The 20,999-nt window shown below is 48.4% G+C and overlaps 1 long non-coding RNA gene across 1 annotated transcript; it reads right to left on the bottom strand.

Annotated features, from left to right (window-relative positions):
- Nucleotides 1-997: 997 nt before the first annotated feature.
- LOC120399071 lies at nucleotides 998-19,081 on the bottom strand. The gene is made up of 3 exons (XR_005594943.1): nucleotides 18,931-19,081; nucleotides 4,352-4,404; nucleotides 998-1,529 (listed from the first exon to the last, which is right to left on the bottom strand). It is a non-coding gene; the product is annotated as an uncharacterized LOC120399071 (long non-coding RNA).
- Nucleotides 19,082-20,999: the final 1,918 nt, after the last annotated feature.

Raw genomic sequence — 20,999 nt, 5'->3', positions numbered from 1 at the left:
AACACCTGACCAGAGGACCAATCAAGGGACAGGATAATTTCAAATCTCTGTGGAGGGAAGCCTTTGTCGGTGTTCTTTGTTGGTTCTGTTCTCTTTTTGGATCTAAGAGAGACCAGACATGTCTCCAAGTTCTCCTGGAGTAGTTCCTACTATCCAATAGTGAGTATTAGTTAAAAAGGTGAATTAGTCTTTTGAGTTGTTTTCTGTATCTGCAATTGTGTGTTTGCTATAGAATTTCTTTAATTCTGTACTGTTATTGCTTTTACTGAGAAAGAAAGGAGGGGGAAGTCTCTCCAGTTTTTATAAGTTAGACCCTGTATTTTTGCATCCTGGTAATACAGAGACAGTTACTTTCTTTTTATTCTTTAATAAATCTTTTCTATTAATGACTTGGTTGATCTTTCCTTGGGTATTCTCAGGGAAAGGGGAGGAGGGAGGCATCCCTCTGTAGTTGGATCAGTATCTCTCCTAGGGGAGACAAGAAGGGGGGAATGGTTTATTTCTCCTAGGTGTAAGAACTCCATGGATTTGGGGCTCTTGGGATCCCCAAGGATTTTGGGGAAGGACTGTGTCCCAATACATGTACATTATTGGGTGGTGGCAGCTTTTACCAGATCTAAACTAGGATTTAAGTTTACAAGGATCCATGCAGGTCCTCATCTTGTGAACCCAACAGCTCCAAGTGGGGGTGAGACCTATGACAAAGTCATAGAATCATAGAAGATCAGGGTTGGAAGATCAGGAGATCATCTAGTCCAACCCCCTGATCAAAGCAGGACCAACCCCAACTAAATCATCCCAGCCAGGGCTGTGTCAATCTCCATTGGCGTGGCGGTTGCCCGTGCAGCTCTACATGCCGAGACATGTAGTCTCCACAGGCTGCGACGCTAAACATGTGGCCAGTTGCTGCTTGCCCTGTTTGAAGCAAATTAAAGCCCAGACTCCATGCTGTAAGCAATGAGAATTTTGCCACCTAGCACATGCTTCCAGTTAAATACAAATGGATTTTTGTTTGTTTGTTCCCCAGAAAGGAAAATACGTCAACTGAAACTCACCCGCAAGAAAAGTTTTGCTCTCCCCAGACTATTCTAGGGTTTTCAGATGCACACAAGATCGAGCCGGTTGTAGGCTGTAAATGGCCTTGGGAAAGGGCTCCGTGAATGACTAGTAGTTATTCCTTGCTGATAGATAACACATATTTATGGGACCAGTGAGAAGCAGGAACTTCAGTGCTCACATCCAACCCTGGAGGATGCTGTTGCTTCCCAGGCTACCATTCCCCAGAAAGTAGGGTGGCCAGAGAGACCCACAATGTGGCTGTCCCTCCTGTTCTCTGCCTGCGGCACACGACAGTTCAGCCTCCTGCAGGATGTACATTTGTCTAATCTTGGTTGTAGGGCTTGGTGAGTGGGTGCTGGGTGGTGGTTAGTGGCCTGTTGATATACACAAGGTCAGACTAGAGGCGCCGATGGGCCTTACACTCTGTGGCTCTGTGTTGTCAGCAGTGAGCAAACCCAGAGCTCAGCCACCTGAGGTAAAAGATCAGAGGGGTAGCCGTGTTAGTCTGGATCTGTAAAAGCAGCAAAGAATCCTGTGGCACTTTATAGACTAACAGACATTTTGGAGCATGAGCTTTCATGCTCCAAAACTTCTGTTAGTCTATAAGGTGCCACAGGATTCTTTGCTGCTTGAGGTAAAAGAGTTCTGCTTTAGCGGCTGCTTAGTAGTAGCCTGTTATAGTTTCTGGGGACAGCCCCTAGGGGGATACATGGCTGCATTCTCTTAAGCAAGTGTCGTAAAACAGGTCATCAATGTGAATGATTTTCAGCGAAGGCAAAGAAAGACACAGTGAATGAGGGAATGTGGGAAAGAAGAGAGAAAATGACAGAAAGAAGGAGCCACCGGTACCATTTTCTCTTTCTTTCCCTACCCCTCATCTTGAGGGCTGTTCTCTGGTCAGCTAAAGAGCCCACATCACAACACAGGCTGTGTTTCTTTAGCCAATATTGAGAACACCCAGGATTTTCATTCTGTCATACAAATAGCAGACTGGTGAACAGTGACCGTTTAAACAGGCTTGGAATCTAAAGGGCTTATGTCCTAAACAGCAGGTACCGAATGAGCAACAGCAGTGCAACTGTCCTGCCAATATTGCTCAGACCTGACTTGCAAGGAACATCTTCCCTCTTCCTGGCTGGTTCAGGCACCCGTGTCTCTGTTGTGACAGCAAAGCAGACAGTTACAGTGGGTCTGGGGCTTGTGGTGTGTGGACACTCTTGTACTAGAAAGCTGTCATGGGATAAAAGGAAAGGTCCTTTCATGGATTGAGAACTGGTTAAAGGACAGGGAACAAAGGGTAGGAATTAATGGTAAATTCTCAGAATGGAGAGGGGTAACTAGTGGTGTTCCCCAAGGGTCAGTCCTAGGACCAATCCTATTCAATTTATTCATAAATGATCTGGAGAAAGGGGTAAACAGTGAGGTGGCAAAGTTTGCAGATGATACTAAACTACTCAAGATAGTTAAGACCAAAGCAGATTGTGAAGAACTTCAAAAAGATCTCACAAAACTAAGTGATTGGGCAACAAAATGGCAAATGAAATTTAATGTGGATAAATGTAAAGTAATGCACATTGGAAAAAATAACCCCAACTATACATACAACATGATGGGGGCTAATTTAGCTACAACGAGTCAGGAAAAAGATCTTGGAGTTATCGTGGATAGTTCTCTGAAGATGTCCACACAGTGTGTAGAGGCGGTCAAAAAAGCAAACAGGATGTTAGGAATCATTAAAAAGGGGATAGAGAATAAGACTGAGAATATATTATTGCCCTTATATAAATCCATGGTACGCCTACATCTCGAATACTGTGTACAGATGTGGTCTCCTCACCTCAAAAAACATATTCTAGCACTAGAAAAGGTTCAGAAAAGAGCAACTAAAATGATTAGGGGTTTAGAGAGGGTCCCATATGAGGAAAGATTAAAGAGGCTAGGACTCTTCAGTTTGGAAAAAAGAAGACTAAGGGGGGACATGACAGAGGTATATAAAATCATGAGTGATGTTGAGAAAGTGGATAAGGAAAAGTTATTTACTTATTCCCATAATACAAGAACTAGGGGTCACCAAATGAAATTAATAGGCAGCAGGTTTAAAACAAATAAAAGGAAGTTCTTCTTCACGCAGCGCACAGTCAACTTGTGGAACTCCTTACCTGAGGAGGTTGTGAAGGCTAGGACTATAACAATATTTAAAAGGGGACTGGATAAATTCATGGTGGCTAAGTCCATAAATGGCTATTAGCCAGGATGGGTAAGAATGGTGTCCCTAGCCTCTGTTCGTCAGAGGATGGAGATGGATGGCAGGAGAGAGATCACTTGATCATTGCCTGTTAGGTTCACTCCCTCAGGGGCACCTGGCATTGGCCACTGTCGGTAGACAGATACTGGGCTAGATGGACCTTTGGTCTGACCCGGTACGGCCTTTCTTATGTTCTTATGTTCTTACTAGGAACTGGATGGAGACTAATGAAAGCAAAGTGTCCATATTTGTAGATTAAGGCCAGAAGAGACCATTATGATATCTAGCTTGCCCTGCATAGCACAGGCCATTGACCCCAATAATGAGCTAGACTAGAATATATCTTTTAGAAAGATGTGAACATAAGAACAAATAATCTCAAACTTCTCTGCGATGCGCTAAATAGATTGTGCTTCGTTAGTCTCACTGCAAGGCAAGTATTCCAGACCTCAAATCATTCTCTTGACTCTTCTCTGATGCCTTTCCAATTTTTTAACATCCCATCTGACGTGTGGATTCTGGAACTGGACACAGTATTCCAGCAATGGTTTTACCGATGCTGCATTCAGAGGCATTGAACGGGAGATTAAGATTATGCTCACAACATGACGGGACGTGTTGTCTAAAGCCATCCTCAAGTGACGCTACAAACCGCACAATGGCTTCCTAAAAATACCTTGTTAATTTCAGCAAGAGGCCACTTGGATCTTGCAATGTATGTGCCTCCAGCCTACGTCCAGGGGGATACTGTGAAAGCCAAGAAGGGTTCCCTCAAAGAGACACAGACGCAAATAAAATGTTAAACGCTATTGGCAGTTTGATTTTTGTAACCACTCACCGAGCAATATTTTATATGCAAAGGAACAAAAGGGAGGTGATTGGAGTGGCTGGAACTGCTAATGCTGTGATTGGGAATTTATTAATGTTCAATGGCCTTTTTGACAATCTAGTGTGTTCATTCAAGTGCAGCATCCACTAATTTACCCTCCTGGCTCCCACCCCTCCACTTCCCCTCCCAACTGTCACAGATATAATTAATGAACTTACATCTCAGCCAGACTCTTCATACGCCAGACTCCTGCAGTCATGACAGCTGGACACTGGAACGCAAAAGAAAACTGCTAAATGAGCAGAGATCTAAGCAAGGGGAGGGAGTGTGAGGGAAAGGGAGCGGGAACAAGTTGCATCATGCTTGTCTGGGCTGAGATACTGCAGTGAGGGACCGCTCATCCCGAACCTTCATGCATCCCCAGGTTTTAGATGTGGCCATGCCAAAGGGCTGAGCTGGGTATATGCCACCCTGGAACTCCAGAAGTGAACTTCCATGGACTGTGCAACCCCTGGAGACCTGCAGGGAGTGCTCTTGTTTCAGCACAGACCCAGCTTAGTGTGGCGATAAAAATACCATTACCGGAGGTGAGAAAAACCTTGTGCAATTTGAAGTTTTCTTTCTTTAATGCCCAGTTCTCCATGCCGCTGGGTCATGGTGATGCGCTCTACATGGGGCTGCACCTTGAGGCTACCTGGCAGAATGAGGCAGGCTGCTCACTAAGCAGCCCTTTGCCCAGAGATCACCTTACACGTGGGCTCTGAAACCTGCACGGACTAGCAGGTGATTCCAGGCTGCAGTGCCAGGGTTGATTTTAGTTTTTTTTCTTTATGCTGCGGTAGTGCCCAAAGGCCTCCATTGTGCCAGGCGCTACACACACGCATAACAAACACGGTCCCTCTTCCGATGAGCTAACAGGCCAAGGATAAGATGAGACACAACAGGTGGCTTCAACAGCTAGAGGGAGCACACGAGAGCAGTGAGATGACTGAGGCTGGTGCAGCATCAGTGTAATTAGTAGCATCCTGGCACTAGAATTGAACCTGGGATCTCCAGAGCTAAAAGGGTGAGTTAGGGCAGCTTGAGCTGAAAGAGTAGGGCTTCATAGATGGGGTGATAACAGCCTCCCACCCTCTGTGGTTTGATACAGAATGGGACATGTAAGTAGACTGGGCAGGAACCCATTTCCCCAGCCTATGAAAATTCCCAAGATATCAAAAAATGTTCCCGTCCCAAATCAGGACAAAAAAAGCCAATAGGTCAAATATTCACAGACCAAAAAGTCTGAAAAATAAATGTGGGTCAATCAAAAAGGTCTGTTACACTACTTTGAAATGGTTTGTTTTGATTTCATCCTTTTTTCTTTTGTTTAAACTTTTTTTTCAGTCTCAATTTACTAAAATCCCTAAACAAAAAAGTTGTTTTGCCTCAAAAAATTGAAACGTTCCCTTTTGAAAATGTCAAAATGGGACCTTGCGACAATTTCAAAGCCCTTTTTTTTCCCCCAAAAAACACTGAGTCGAGAGATCTGCCAAAAGCTTCCGTTTTGTGAACAGTTTCAACCATCGGCATTCTTCGGTGAAAAACGTTTCATCAAAAAATGCCCAACCAGCTCTTCCTGTCTCGCACGCTCACCAGTGGGTTATAACAGCATGTCAGCTTCCTAGGTTTGGCTGTAACCCTCACTGGCTTGGATCCTCCTCTCTGAAGGCTCATCTTTCTCTCATCAGCTTTAGTGGCCAGCGAATACATTAGAGCTAAATGTTATAAACCAGAGTGAGTTGACTGGAGGGCATTGCATCTTGGATTCCCTGCCCCTCCTTTGGTGCCCCACAGCTTAGATTTGACAGGACATACTGCAAAACTCACCTGTTCTTTCACTGGGAAGTGGGATGAATGCTTGAGGTGGAGCAGTGGGAAGGCTAAGAAACATTGTTTACTGTCTTTTTATTACTGGCCTTGGCAAAAAAAGTGGGCATCTGCTAATAAAGTTTGCAGATGACACAAAGCTGGGAGGTATTGCCAATACAGAGAAGGACTGGGCTATCTCAGAGGGGAGGGATAGCTCAGTGGTTTGAGTATTGGCCTGCTAAATCCAGGGTTATGAGTTCAATCCTTGAGGGGGCCATTTGGGGAACTGGGGTGAAAATCTAGGGACTGGTCCTGCTTTGAGCAGGAGGTTAGACTAGATGAGGTCCCTTCCAATCCTGATATTCTATGATCATGTAGGAAGATCTGGATGACCTTGTAAACTGTAGTAATAGGATGAAATGTAATAGTGCAAGGTCATGCTTTCAGGGATTAATAACAAGAATTTTGGTTATAAATTGGGGACGCATCAGTTGGAAGTAACAGAGGAGGAGAAGGACCTCGGAGTATTGGTTGATCACAGGATGACTATGAGCTGCCAATGTGATGTGGCCATAAAAAAGCTAATGTGGTCTTGGGATGCATCAGGCGAGGTATTTCCAGTAGAGATAAGGAGGTGTTAGTACAGTTATACAAGGCACTGGTGAGACCTCACCTGGAATACTATGTGCAGTTCTGGTCTCCCATGTTTAAGGATGAATTCAAACTGGAACAGGTACAGAGAAGGGCTATTAGGATGATCCGAGGAATGGAAAACCTGTTTTAAGAAAGGAGACTCGAAGAGCTTGGCTTGTTTAGCCTAACCAAAAGAAGGCTGAGGGGAGATATGATTGCTCTCTATAAATATATCAGAGGGATAAATACCAGGGAGGGAGAGGAATTATTTAAACTCAGTACCAATGTGGACACAAGAACAAATGGATATAAACTGGCCATCAGGAAGTTTAGACTTGAAATTAGATAAAGGTTTCTAACCATCAGAGGAGTGAAGTTCTGGAACAGCCTCCCAAGGGAAGCAGTGGGGACAAAAGACATATCTGGCTTCAAGACTAAGCTTGATAAGTTTATGGAGGGGATGGTATGATGGGATAGCCTAATTTTGGCAATTAATTGATCTTTGACTATTAGCGGTAAATATGCCCAGTGACCTGTGATGAGATGTTAGATGGGGTGAGATCTGAGTTATTACAGAGAATTCTTTCCTGGGTGTCTGGCTGGTGAGTCTTGCCCACATACTTAGGGTTTAACTGATCACCATGTTTGGGGTCGGGAAGGAATTTTCCTCCAGGGCAGATTGGCAGAAGCCCTGGGGGGGGTTTCGCCTTCCTCTGCAGCATGGGGAATGGCTCACTTGCTGGAGGATTCTCTGTACCTTGAGGTCTTTAAACTACAATTTGAAGTCTTCATTAGCTCAGACATAGGTCAGGGGTTTGTTACAGGAGTGGGTGGGTGAGATTCTGTGGCCTGCGTTGGGCAGGAGGTCAGACTAGACGATCAGAATGGTCCCTTCTGACCTTACAGTCTATGATTCTATGATTGTAATACCAGCCTCGGTGAGGCAGGATGTTTCAGTGGATGCAGCACTAAGCTAAGACTTAGGAGACCTGTGATCTGTTTTTGGCTCTGCTGTGGGACCCTGGGCAAGTCCCTTCCCCAGTCTGTGCTTCAGTTTTGCCGTGGGGTTAACGATACAGTTTTGTTTGTGAAAAGATCTGTGTGAGACCTGCAGCTGAGAGTGCTAAATCAGAGCAGGGTGTTGTTACTGCTGGGCATGCAGGTTGTATTGTTGAGGAGCCCTGCGTTACTGTATTGTACTATGTTTTAAATGCATGGGGTGTGTTCAAAGTTTACACTGGTGCAACCGCAAATAAAGATCAATAAATATAATCTGCCTGCATTCAATCCAGGGACCCAGCAAAACGGTTTGCCCGCAGGATGGATGAGGAGGAACTTTTTCCGTCAAATTCAGCACCTTCTTCGAGTTTGGGTTTTGGCAGCAATCGTCCAGCATCTCTGCGTGTTTTGATTTCAGTCGGGGCTGCTACCTGCCACCTGCTACCAGTGCCGAGAGGGAAGCTATTGACAATGTGTTTCTACCCTGTTCCAATGCTCCAGGCTCTCAGCATATCCGCTCTGCTTTTGACTCTGCTCACCTCCCCTTCCTCGACTGTTTATTAATAACCTGCTCAACTCCCTCTGCTGGGAGCTCTCCTCCCTCTCGTTCCATCCCCTCTACCCCTGCTAGCTCTCACCACACTCCCCTCCGAACTCCAGCACCCATCTTCCTCTCCTGTGTGCGCCCAGCCCCAAACACCCCTTGTCCCCCTGCCCTGCCCTCAGTGGCTGCTTCATCTCCTTCCCTTTCATGTGCCTATCTCCCTTCCTGGGAGGTTACCAGAGGTGAAAGTAAGCTGGTACGCCCCAGTACGGCATACTGGCAAGAGCCGGTGCACTGTACCGGGGCAGCCTGGCTTCCCCAGGCAGCAATTTATAGGGCCTGGGGCTCCCAGCAGCGGCTATAGCCCGGGGCCCTTTAAATTGCCAACAGAGCCCCGCTGCCGGAGCCCTGGAGTAGCGGCAGCGGGGCTCCGGGGGTTATTTAAAGGGCCGGGGGTTCTGCTGCTTCTACAGCCCCGGCCCTTTAAACCGCTGCCGGAGCCCTCGGCTGCTGCTGCTACCCCAGGCCTCTGGCAGGCTCCGGCTGCTATTTAAAGGGCCGGGGCCGTAGCAGCGGCCAAGCCCTGGGCCCTTTAAACTGCTGCCAGAGCCCCCAGCTGCCGCCGCTACCCTGGTGGGGGAGGGGGAGGGGGAGGGCATTTACCAGTACGGGGCAGGTCGGGCCTGGCTCTGAGCTCCCCATCCCCGCCCCTTCCAGGGGCCAGAGCCGGCCCCAACCCAGCCCCATACCGGTAAGTCCCTATTTCTACTTTCACTCCTGGAGGTTACCCTTCCTTAGTCCCACCTGCCTGCCCAATCCCTGCCCCGCCCTGTCCCACCACTCTGCTGGAGCAAATGTTTTACGCCCATGTCCTTGGCTTCCTCTTCTCCCACCATATTCACCATTCCCAGCCCCTCTCTCTGACACAGTTCAGGTGACCTCATTCACTTCCATAAATTCAGCTACATCCTCTATGGCCATGACTCTCGAGTGTCCCTCTCCATACCCCAATCTTTCACCCTCTAGCCCGTCACATGCCTCCTCCAGTCTCTCCAGTCTCTCACTGCCATCTTAAACTGGGTGGGTCAAACTCCCCCCTGGTGTAACTCCCCTTCAAGCCATGGACCAGAGCTCCCAACCAGCATCTCCTGCTTGCTGCCAATCCATCCTATGCCTCCTTCTGGTGGAGGAGAGCTCCCAAATGGAATCCGCTCCTAGATGCCAAACCCTCCTATGCCCCCATCCCGTGGACCAGAGCTCCGCTCCTACACACTTCCCAAATCCCAGCACCCAAATTAGTCCTACAATGCTGCCTCCATGCCAAGACCCCAGACCCCACCTCACTGGAGTGGTACAAGCACACTGGATGCTTGTTAGGGTGACCAGACGTCCCAATTTTATCGGGACTGTCCCGATATTTACTTGTTTGTCCCGTGTCCTGACCGATGTTTGGTTGGGACGCGAATTGTCCCGATATTTTGCCCTCTGGCCCACAGGCAGAGGGGGCTCGCACCCCCCCACCCCAACTCCACCCCGGCCCCACCCCAACTCTGCCCCTCTCCCCATTGGATCCCTCCCCGAATTCCCACCCTGGCCATGCCCCCAGCCCCACCCCCTAACTGTCCTATTGGATCTCTCCCCAAATCCCTGCCCTGGCCCCGGCTCTTCCCCAAGCACGCCGCATTCCTCCTCCTCACCCCTCCCTCCCAGGCTTGCGCTAATCAGCTGTATGGCAAGCACTGGAGGGAGGCGGGAGAAGCAGGACGCGGCAGCCAGCTCAGGGGAGGTGGAGGCAGAGCGAAGGCGAGCTGGGGTGGGGGGGTGGGGCGTGGAGCTGCCGGTGGGTGCTCAGCCCCCATCAATTTTTCCTATGCTCTGGCAGCTCTTGGGTTTTTGGTTTTTTGTTTTGCTTTTGTTTTTGTTTGTTGCTCCGCCGGCACACACCCCTGCACCCCATCCCGATATCTCATATCTCTCATCTGGTGACACTGTTGCTTGTACAGTCATTCTCCTTTCTGGAGAGGCTCAGGACCATTGTTTTTCTGAGCGGTGCAGCTGGAAGGAGAAAGTTTCCCAAAAGCTGAATGCTAAGTAAGCAATTCTGCTGCAACATACTCTGCTAATTTCTCCAGCAGGGGTCATTAAGTGTAATGACATTCGCTACAAAAGCACGGCTGGCTTCACTGCTTTGCCCAGGAAAAGGAACAGGTAATGACAAGTGAAAATGGTGGTGATTAGAGCAACAATGCGGGTGAGCCGGAAAGAGGCACTGGCGTAGCAAACAGTTGAATGTCTTCTAGAGAAGGCAGGGTCTTGTAAGCAGCTGGTGCAGTGCACTGTTGTGAAAACAGAGAAGAGAAACAGCCGGGGGGGGGAGCTTAATTAGAGTGTGCTGCAGGCAGGTAGGTCAGGGAACCGGAACAGGGCTCATTGAATGGCACCAGAGCGTCTGACCCCTTTGCTCTGGCGCTTTGGAGTTCGGGACTGGACTCTGTTCAGCCAGGGGCCAGACTGAGGTTTTCCCAGCAATCCCGTGTGGCTTAGCAGATGGAGCGCTGCATTTTGTACCAGCTCGGGGCCTGAGGCGCCGTTCCTAGGCAAAGTGACACAGAGCCGGCTGAAGAGATTTTCTGGGATGTTGCAGAAGTTACTTTCCATTCTGTTCGCTGACGTTTCAAACGTTTCCCAGCTTCCCTGCTGGCTCTGAGACAACGACCTGCAAGAACCGAGCCTGGAGATCCCATTCGACATGCAGAGGCCCCCCTACTCCTGCAGTGAGCTCTGGGCAGGGGCAGGGATCCACCCATACAAAGCTATTGCCAGGATGGAGGCTTATACGTCTGCAACCAGTGCTGGGCTACAGAAAGGCCAAGCCCCTGAATTCAATGGCCAAACTCCCATTGATTTCACTAGGACCAAGATTTGTCACCCCTAGAGATGGTTAGTGCCACCGGCAATGCTAGAGACTTTTGTCTACGTACAGCACCTAGCACAACGGGGCCTGTTCCATAACTGGAGTGCTGAGATGCTGCTGCCGTGCAAGTAATGCAGTGCCACTATTCAGCACCCCTGGAGGTATTTGGACTGGCTGTACACTCTGCAGGCAGAATACCTCTAGCAGCATGCTGCCCCTCCAGGCTTGTGCCTTCCCATGCCTTTGGTGCTTGCTTCTCCTCTTAGCCCTCATCTGTCTAAATCCATATATAGCCCTCATCATTACCTTAGTAACCGGCTGCCTAATAAACCCAGGGCATAGACCAGTTTTTCTCAAAATCAGGTCTGACGCCTTCTTTTCCCATTTCAGTTCATCCACAGGAGTCTTTACAATGATCCCACCATTAAAACCAGCTTATCTCCCCGCCGGCTGGGTGGTCTCTACTTATAGATTTGCTCCTGTTGTTAAATCACAGCTCTCCAGCCCTCAGACCAATACACTAATGCCTTTCGCTGATGAAACTGCCAGGGAAAATAGCAGTGTTTCTGCTCTGACGTTATTTCCAGTGGCCCGGCTGTACAACAAAAAAATAAATAAATGTAGCTAATGAGACTTACTCAATGCACAGCTGAAAACTCAAGGGAAGCTTTCAGAGCAGAAGCAGGTGGCTAAAATAGCCAGTTTAGTGTTAGCGATAAAAGGAAAGCAGGGGCTGCTTCCTCTTCTTTCTTCTTCAGGTTCCTCTGGCATAATCCATGTGATGATCCCAAAGCAATTGATGAATGTTAAATTGTCTTACAACAGCCCCATTTTACAGGGGAGGAAACTGAGGTACAGAGCAGTGAGATGCTTTGACCAAGGACCCCGAGGGAATCAGTGGCAGAGTCAGGAATACAACCCAAATCTCTGGCCTCCTGCCTCTGTGCTTTAACCAGCTTATCCCTCAGTTCAAAGCATTGTTATCTATGGCCCAGATCCTCAAGGTATTCACTCCCATTGGAGGATATGGTCCTATGTTACTGCCCCTTCACCGCTCTTGCATTTATTGCCATTCTATAAAGCAGTTAAGACTTATTCAGGTGAAGAACATGCTCAGAGGCCCTCCCTGCCTTCACTGGAGCATGGTCAGAGCCTCCAGCAAAGGGAAAATAGCTTGCACTGATCAGATACTATGATGTATGTATCACCCTTATACCTCTGGGCCTAAAGACAGCGAGTCTGCAGCCACACCAACCATTTCCAGCCATATAGATTCTAAATCTCAGGTTTGTTTTGGATGACTAAGGGGAGACTTAAGGGCTAATTACAGCAGGCCTTCTAATTTCCAGCTGGAGTCACAAAATCAATAGAAAACTCCTTGCTTCATTAAATAATCCCAGCTGCCAATAGCTGGAGTGGCTCCATCTGCAGGTGTACTACAAACCCGTTGATTTGCTTGGTGCCTTGGTGCAAAGCCTTTTGCAAGGAAGCCAGCCGCAGAGCTTCCTTTCCCTGCTCCGAAGTAAGAGAGATGGAAAGAGAGAGCAGGTTGGGCTTCTTTGTCAGCTGTGCTGTATTTGCGTGGGCTGGAGTCTGAACCAGGTGTAGCTCTTGCCTTTATTTGGAAGGTGATTAAGCTGATAAGCCACCTGCTAAGGGCTGCTCGATATGCTGCCTAGACAGGGGAGAAGGGCAGTAAATTGCCTCGAATTGTCTTAAAATGCTAATGACTCCTATCGCCCCTTCCAGGCACCACTCTCAAAGTGCCTTAGCAACACTAGGCCTTGCAACATTGCTGGGAGATGTTCAAATATGAGCAACCCCATTTTATAGATGGGAAAACTGAGGTCCATCCTGCCAAATTCATTACCAGTGTAAATGCACTGATTTCAGTGGGGTCACAGCAGGGATAAATTTGACCCATCAGGATTAGGGCCCAGGTTTCAATAGAAGTTGGGAGCATTAATACCTTTGAGGATTTGGATCTTGCTCAAGGAAATTATAGGGGCCTAATTATTAACAATTAGTTATAGTACGATAGTGCTTAGAGGTCCCAGCTGAAACTAGGTCCTGGTGTGCTGAGTGCTGCACAGACACATAGTGAGAGACAGTCTCTGTGCCCAAGAGTTTTCGGTCTAAGACACTAGTGACTTCAGCAGAACTACTCTCAGTACGGAAAGCACATGAATACATCTTGGCAGGCCCAGGGTCTCAACAGACAAAGACTGGAAGGGGAAGAGACGGGCCCAGGGTCACACAGCTGGTCAGGGGCAGAGCTGGGATGAATCCAAACATCTTTAGTTTCCAATCTAGAGCGCATGTGACACCTGGTAGCCCACGGTACCTTATTATAGTTAAATCCGGATACAGAATTAATCTGCAAATTAGCATGAATGTGGGATTTTGCTCTGATAGCTGCAAACCAAGCCAACCATCTTCCGTTACCTGATTGGCCTTTGTGTCTCTTCTTCCCACGCCCCTCCACCACATCCATCACCCAGACAAAGCAAGCTAAGCTGCACTGGGGATGCTCAATGGCATTGTAAAGGGATGTGGCCCACTTGAAGTTGTCTTTTTAAGATGAAAAATACGTGGAATGGAGTTTTCGGAGTGAGCAATGTGAGGGTCATTCTGGATTATGTTAAAAGGCCTTCAGAAGTTTTGCTTTATTGGTGATGCTTAGAAGGGTCTTTGCTCAAATCACCTCCCTTACTCCAGCCCCTTTCTTGCTGCACCCTGCTGTCCCTCCAGCTTCAGCTTCAGGTGTTGCTTTGTGGCTGCTGTTACTAGCAGACGCCCCTCAAAAAGACATGGGGAGGGGGTGCCCTACCATAAGGCAGTAAAATTGACTACACGCTGAGGATCTGTTCTGCAAGCTGCCAAGTCCCACTGCAATAGAATTCAGGAGGCACCAGGTCCAAAGGGCTGTTTTCACCAACAGCAGGTTTGGAACCAGGGACCTTTAGAGCCTCTATAGCTGGAGCTAAGGAGTACATGGTGGAGTGCCCAGCTGCAGAGAGTGTGTAGATTACCCAGGTCCTTTGCATAAAACTCCATTGTGAGGCAGGTGGAGGGAGATGATTGGCCAAATCCTATTAGGGGTGGGGCTAAAGGCCTATAAAGCTTGCTCCAGTTGAATAACAGTTACTCTGGTCTGAGAGTTCAATCTAGGCAGAAGGCTGTGCTAATTGGAGGGCTGGGAGTTTGTATTTCAGGAGATTTTGCTGATCTGCAGAGCCAGGGAAGTTTAAGGGCTGCAATTAGGACTTTTGTTTTTCCTTCTGCCTTTTGTGGGGAGACTTTATGAACCTGTTATGAAGCTGGCATTGAAATCCTTGTAACTTAATGACATGCTTCCTAAGGAAGTTTTAAAGGGCAAATCATGTATTTTTTTTCTATATTTAAAAAAAAATCAGCTGCTGAGTTTTCTGCTCTTTTCCTTCATCTTACTGATAAATGTGTCCTATGATTTGAATTTTAGTTATTATTTGTGCTATGGTACAAGAGCACAGGAACCTTTGTAGAAGTGGGGGGCTACTGGTGCTGGAAGGAGTCAGGGGGCCATGCCCCCATCTTTTTAACATGGGTGTAGTTTGGGATGGTAGGGGGCAGCATTGACCCACTGAACTACAAATCTCAGGTAGGTGGGGAGTGGTGCTGGCAGGGGCTGTGATTTGCAGTGGAGGGGGGACTAATAATGGTGATAATCCCTCCCTGTTGCCCCAAACTGCTCAGTTTAAAAAGTGGGCCCCCTGACACCCCCCAGTTCTGGTACTGTTGCTGTGGTAGCATCTAGGAGCCCTACTCATGGACCAAAATCCCATTGTGCTAGGTTCTGTGCAGACCCAGAACAAAGAGGAAGCCCCCATCCCTGATCAGCTTGCAATTGAAGTATGGGGCAAGAGAGGGCAGTTAGATACATACAGAGAGGGCTGTACAAGGAAACAATACCCATATTTTCCAGCATGCTAGACTGAGGTCTCCACACCAGCAGCCTAAGTGTTGTCAGGTGTTTTGTAGGCATCATGGCAGAGGAGAGTCTGGAGGAGGACAATGAGTTAGTTTTGCAGATGTATCTGAGCAGCTCCTGCCAAGTGTGAGGGGTGCATGGGAGACAGCATGAAGGGGCTTGTCTGAAAATGTAACCAGTGGCTGATGGAGGCTGGCACCACGGGCCAAGCGCAGGTGGAAGCTGGCATCTGAACAATGACTGATCCACGATAGGTAGGAAGGGGATGCACAGCAGTCATTGCAAGGCCGTTTGCTTTGCATCAGAGTGAGTCCCTTAGCTGTAGGAGGTGCTTATCTTGTTGTGGACCAGCCCTCACTAGAGGGTGATAGAGGTTCATGTGTTCCTAATATGGCTTATGCTATCAAAGGTACAAATGCAATACATTAAAATGGCAGGAAAACCCATTTTTCCTACAGTCTCTCCGCAGTAGCAATCTTGGAGGTTACTCGTAGCAGAGGTAGGTTCAAATATTTCACCTCTACATGGGATTTACTTCCCTGAAGATAATGGTGTCCCTTTAAGTGAACATCCTGCTCTTGAAAGTTCAGACAGTGTCCCCCTTTGTCCGCACTAGCACAGTACATGCAGTACACTGCTTTATTGTGAGCTTTTATGCTGGCAAACAGTAAAGATCAGAGCGGCCGCTGAGTCACCTCTTCAAACCTCCTGGGGAGGAAAGAGACTTTCCTGGAAACCCAGACGAGCACTTTCCGGCAGTGGGCGGAGAGTGAAGGCCACACCACTCTCTAATGTAGCCTCCTTTGTGCCGAGAGAGCTCGCAAAGTGCTCTGCAATCACTCACCAAAGAGGCGCCTTAATTAGGCAGGAATTCCTCCCTTGCTGTGGCCAGCTACAGAAGGGACTGGGGGAGGAAGGTGGAGAAAAGTGGAGCAGGAGGAACTGAAAGGGACTAATTTCCAGCTTCTTAGTGCCCACTGCGTCCTGCTTTTAGACTTGTGCTGACTGGCAAACGATCCACAGCAGCGCTCCCTCACTGGCACCGGGAGCCAGATTCCACCCTGGGTGTGCAGCAGAGGGAGACTGGCAGTATGCACTTGCCCTGCACCCAGGTGTTCACCCAAAGCAAGGGGAGGGGCAATTCAGTCACCACCCCTCTGCCATGAAACTGTGTGACCCCAGGACCTCTAGATGCCAACTGTCAGAAGGCACAATGCTAATCAACAGCAGCAGGAAAAAACAAACCCCAGCGGGGTTATCCCGTCAAGGGGGCGGACAGTGAACATCTGAAACTGTAGCTGGGGACGGGGTGCTGGTGGACCCCAGGTGTTCCTTCAGTCCATGTGGACAAGCCACCAGCAGGCTTGAGCTTATGAGAGAGGATCTCGGTCAAACTGGTTCCAGATGCCGGGAATAGGGCTTGGGGTGAGCTGTCCTGATAGGGGAATGCTCAGTTTAATCGTGTGCCTATTGCTAACCTGCAGAGAGGATGAGGCCTGCAGAGGCTTGTGCTGCCAGAGGCCGGTGAATTCAGGGAGTTGACCCACATCCAGCACAGACAAGACTCCCTCACGCTAAGAGCAAGTTGTAGCAAGCTGCCCCACAACCCTGGGTACCCTGGTGGAGTATTCAGCCATGGGCGGCTCACCCCAGCATGGGTTGTGATCCTCTGGTGGTGGAGAGCTGTGCCAGTGGGAAGAAGGCATGTCTGTGGTTTCCCTACTGATCACTTGCTGCTATTCCAGCCGTACAGACTACTGGCAGCTGGATAAAGACTGCTCTGAGTTATGCCAGAGGACTGACCTGGCTCACAGGTGGGCCAGGATCAGGGGGCATAAAGTCATGTTTGCAACCTGCTGAGTGCTCCTTGGTAACTGTTGAGAATTGGAGCCTCTATTTCTGTGTACAGGAACCCCGTGTTTTTGCTTATCAAAACAAAGGGGCAAAAGGAAAACTAACCGGATGGGAGGTAGCAAAGGGAAAGTTAGTCCTAACACGGGGGTGGAAGAATTCCTCCCCACACCACCACCCCAGTGAGATCTATTAGAGACTCTGAGATTCTCCCAAGGGAAATGCTAGAACCCCCTGGCTAATGTTTCAAGCATTGCATGCTGGGTAATGATATGTGAGGGCTCCATTCTTGTAAAATTAAACTGACTCTGTATTAAAGGAATCATTTACAGAGTTGAGCTATCCAGCCATGTGCACACAGACCGACTTCCTGGTGCCTCCTCCAAACCCTTCCTGCAACCCGAGTTCCTCCCTCCAAGTTCACACAGGTTGCCCCAGTGGACTGAAGACATCTAAACTACCCCTGATTCAAGCACAGATTTTCTAAAGTGCTGGGTCCAATTCTGAATTGCCTGGGCAATAGACTAAATGATCTAACAGGTTGCTGTCTTCTGTCACAGGGCTTCTTGACCTTTTCCTTATCAAGACCCCCTTCCCATCTGGACAAGAGGACCCTTCCCATTTAGCTAGCTAGAAAAGAAAGAGAAGTCATGGCCCCTTGAAACCAATTCAAAGCTCCTGTGTTGAGAACCCACATTCTATAACCAATACTCAACACAGATATAATGGTAACAAACCTTTCTATGGCATGTGTTATACAGGGGGTCAAGCTAGATCTAGTTGTCCCTTCTGACCTAAAATCTTTGGATAGATGAAACTGGCTTTGCCAATAAGCGTGGGGAACTCAAATCTCCCACCATAAGTGTCCAAGTGGCTATCAAAGCTTGACAACCATTTCATGCGAGCACGAACATTCCTGAAGTAGAGTAAAACAGTGCAAAGCACTATGGGTAAACAAACACGCAAATTGCCTTCCGGTGCTGGCAGTATTTTAGGAAGGATCAGCACACGGTGGTTTTGGACACGCGTGTGTTAGGGAATGGAGAGGCATCTCGGGAAGGGCCAGGAGTGACAGGTTGGAGTGAGACAGAAGGAAATGTCACCTTGGAGCTGGCAGCTTGGAACAATGAGTAAATATTTCCCAGCTTGCATCTGAAAACGGGCATTATCACTGCTGCTGTGAGCCTAACCTGCCTTTTTAGACAGCCTCTTCGTTCAGAGTATTGGAGTACTTTCAAAATCTACATTTTTTTTCAAAAAAAAGCTAACCCCTGACTTTCCTTTGATGGTGCCTCAAACAAAAAGCGAGTCAAGAATGAGGAAAAAATTGCATCTAAATTCAGCATTAGTCAAAGCTTTAAAAACAATTAAACTGCAGGAAGAGAGATGCCACACTCCACATTGGCACAACGGCCCATTGGATAGACAGCAGATGTGCTTAGATCACTACCTAGCATACTGCCCAATATTCATAGAATCTCAGGGTTGGAAGGGACCTCAGGAAGTCATCTAGTTCCACCCCCTGCTCAAAGCAGGACCAACACCAACTAAATCATCCCAGCCAGGGCTTTGTCAAGCCTGACCTTAAAAACCTCTAAGGAAGAGATTCCACCACCTCTCTAGGTAACCCATATCGACTCACTGTTTCCTTGTGATCCCCATCGGTCTGTCTGTATCCAACTGTTCTCTTGTGCCTTATGCTTAGACTGGAAGCTCTTTGGAGAAGGGTCATCTATTTGTTCTGTGTTTGTACAGCACCTAGCACCGTGAGGTCCTGGTCTGTGACTAGGGCTTCTGGGGCTACACAATATAAATGATAACAATGACTGGAGCCTTCAGTTGCAAAAAGCAGAGGAAAATACAGCAGGAGACCCTCATCTGTCTGTCACCAGGACAAATCCTTTCTCAGAGTCTTGGGGCATAGATGGGAAGATGATTGTTTCAATGAGAAGCTTGGGGGAAAGCCAATAGGTGTTGAGGAACAGCTGGGTCAGATAAAGGAGTTGGTTACAAAAAGTTAGTAATAGAAAATTACCTTTGTGTCTGGAAGTAAAGCCTAGACCAGAAAGGACAGGTGAACTGAAGGTGGGATGGGTTGAGATCATGGAGGTACGTTAGAGAAAGGAAGGAGTGTGTCAGATAAAGGAGTTATATAAAAATAGACACATGCAGCCAGGAATGAAACTGCAAATATCTATACAGCAGTGTGCAGAACTTCAAGGCAAAAACATGGGAGCTAGAATGCCTGGCAATGGAAGAGGATTGTGACATCATAGGAATTCCTGAAACTTAGGTGCTGGAACTAGGGGTGGTTGAAGTGGTTTCCATTATATACAAGGTTTGCAGTTTGGTTCAGTGGCTCTCTGCTGATGCTAGTCCCCATATGAGGGGTGTGTGTGTGGAGGTTACTCCTGTCTCAGGGCTTCAGAACCTCCCCCATAAAGCTGCCACAGATGAGAGAGGAGTCCCCTGAGCTACTCAAGCACACACCAAAAGTTTACCTTGTGGAGAGTATTGGGTTGGGTTTTTCCCACGCCCCTTCCACCAGCTTCCACCTGCTTGATTCCAGGGGTGCAATCCATGCCATGATGAGTACCATCCTTCCCCCAGGCCAACACCCAGCTTGGGCCTCCATGGCACTGCTTGGTGTCTGTGGCTGATTGCAAGCCTGGGAGAAAACACTACACGGATTGCACATGGCATCCCGAATGTCTCTCCGAAGGAGGGGCGAAGCGGCTCTACTCATCAGGAGCTGAGCCGTGCAGCCCCGTGGTCACATGCCTCCAGCTTGATGGGTTCTGCAGATGTGCCAGGACCAAGAGTCAGCCTGGAACTGCTCTAGCACAGCCTGAGATTTGGCCCTGCACAGCCAACATAGAAGGCACATCCCGGGACCTGGCATGAAGTCGCACAGATGGTACTATTAAGGAGTGTGGATATGCTGTGCCTTTCAGTACGGTCCCCCAGCATTGCATATGCATTCTGTCATCTGCCATATGCTGGCAGTTAGCCAGGGAGAGGAGGCGTTTGTGTTTGCTCAGCACAACCGGCAGAGATAAGATTATGCAGCTCTCTGTCGGGACTGCTGGGCACGGAGGACTGAGTAGCCTGCAGGACTGGCACTAGACAGTGGATTTTTACATCCAGGTGACCAGTTTGACAGTGGCCCCGGGCCCGTTCCGTCCTGGATTGTTCACTATCCAGTGGCTGTTTGGTGACCGGCGTGGATGGAGTCGGCGCCCTCAGTCCATTTGCTAACTGACTGGAACGCGCACCACAAACTCACCGCCCCAAGTGACACCTTTGCCAGCAATGGAACTGTCAAGGCCTGAGTGGTTCCTGGGGAATGGGCCTCTATCACTATCAGAAGAAGAAAGATGCTGCTATATGATTAAGGCCATCGACTAAGATTTAGGAGACCTCCGTTCAGTTCCTAGCTCTGCCACAGACTTTCTGTGTGACTTTGGGCTAGTTCCTTGGTCTGTCTCTGCCTCTGTTTTCCCCCATATGGTGCTTCTGCTCCTCAACTTGCTGTCTGTCTTGTTTGTTTCGAGTGTAAGCTCTTTGTTGTAGAGACTCTCTCACTGTGTGTATGTACAGCACCTAGTGCAATGAGCCCCCAGGCCCTACTATAATGCACATATTAAATCCCACTACTAGTAACTGCCTCCCCCTGAATTACAGCAGGTCCATCCAGTTCAGGATGGGGCCCTGTGGGGAAGGATGCTTTACTCCTGCCCATACTGCATAGAATCATAGGGTTAGAAGGGACCGCTAGGGTCAGCTAGTCTAACCCCTGCCAAGACGCAGGATTTGTTGTGTCTAAACCATCCCAGGCAGACGGTTCTCCAGCCTCCTTTTGAAAACCTCCAGTGAAGAAGCTTCCACACCCTCCCTAGGCGTCTGTTCCACTTTCCTACTGGTCTTACGGTAGGAAGTTTTTCTTGAGATTTAATCTAAATCTGCTCTGCTATAGTTTAAACCCAGGGCCTCTTGTCCTGCCCTCCGTGGCGAGAAAGGACAATTTTTCTTCATCGTTTTTATGGCAGCCTTTCAAGTGTTTGAAGACCGCTATCATGTCCCCTGTTAATCTCCTCTTTTCCA

Source organism: Mauremys reevesii, linkage group 2, assembly GCF_016161935.1.
Source record: "Mauremys reevesii isolate NIE-2019 linkage group 2, ASM1616193v1, whole genome shotgun sequence".
Lineage (NCBI taxonomy): Eukaryota > Metazoa > Chordata > Testudines > Geoemydidae > Mauremys > Mauremys reevesii.
Note: the sequence above shows the minus strand (reverse complement) of the source record. Positions and strands in the feature narration are given on the sequence as shown.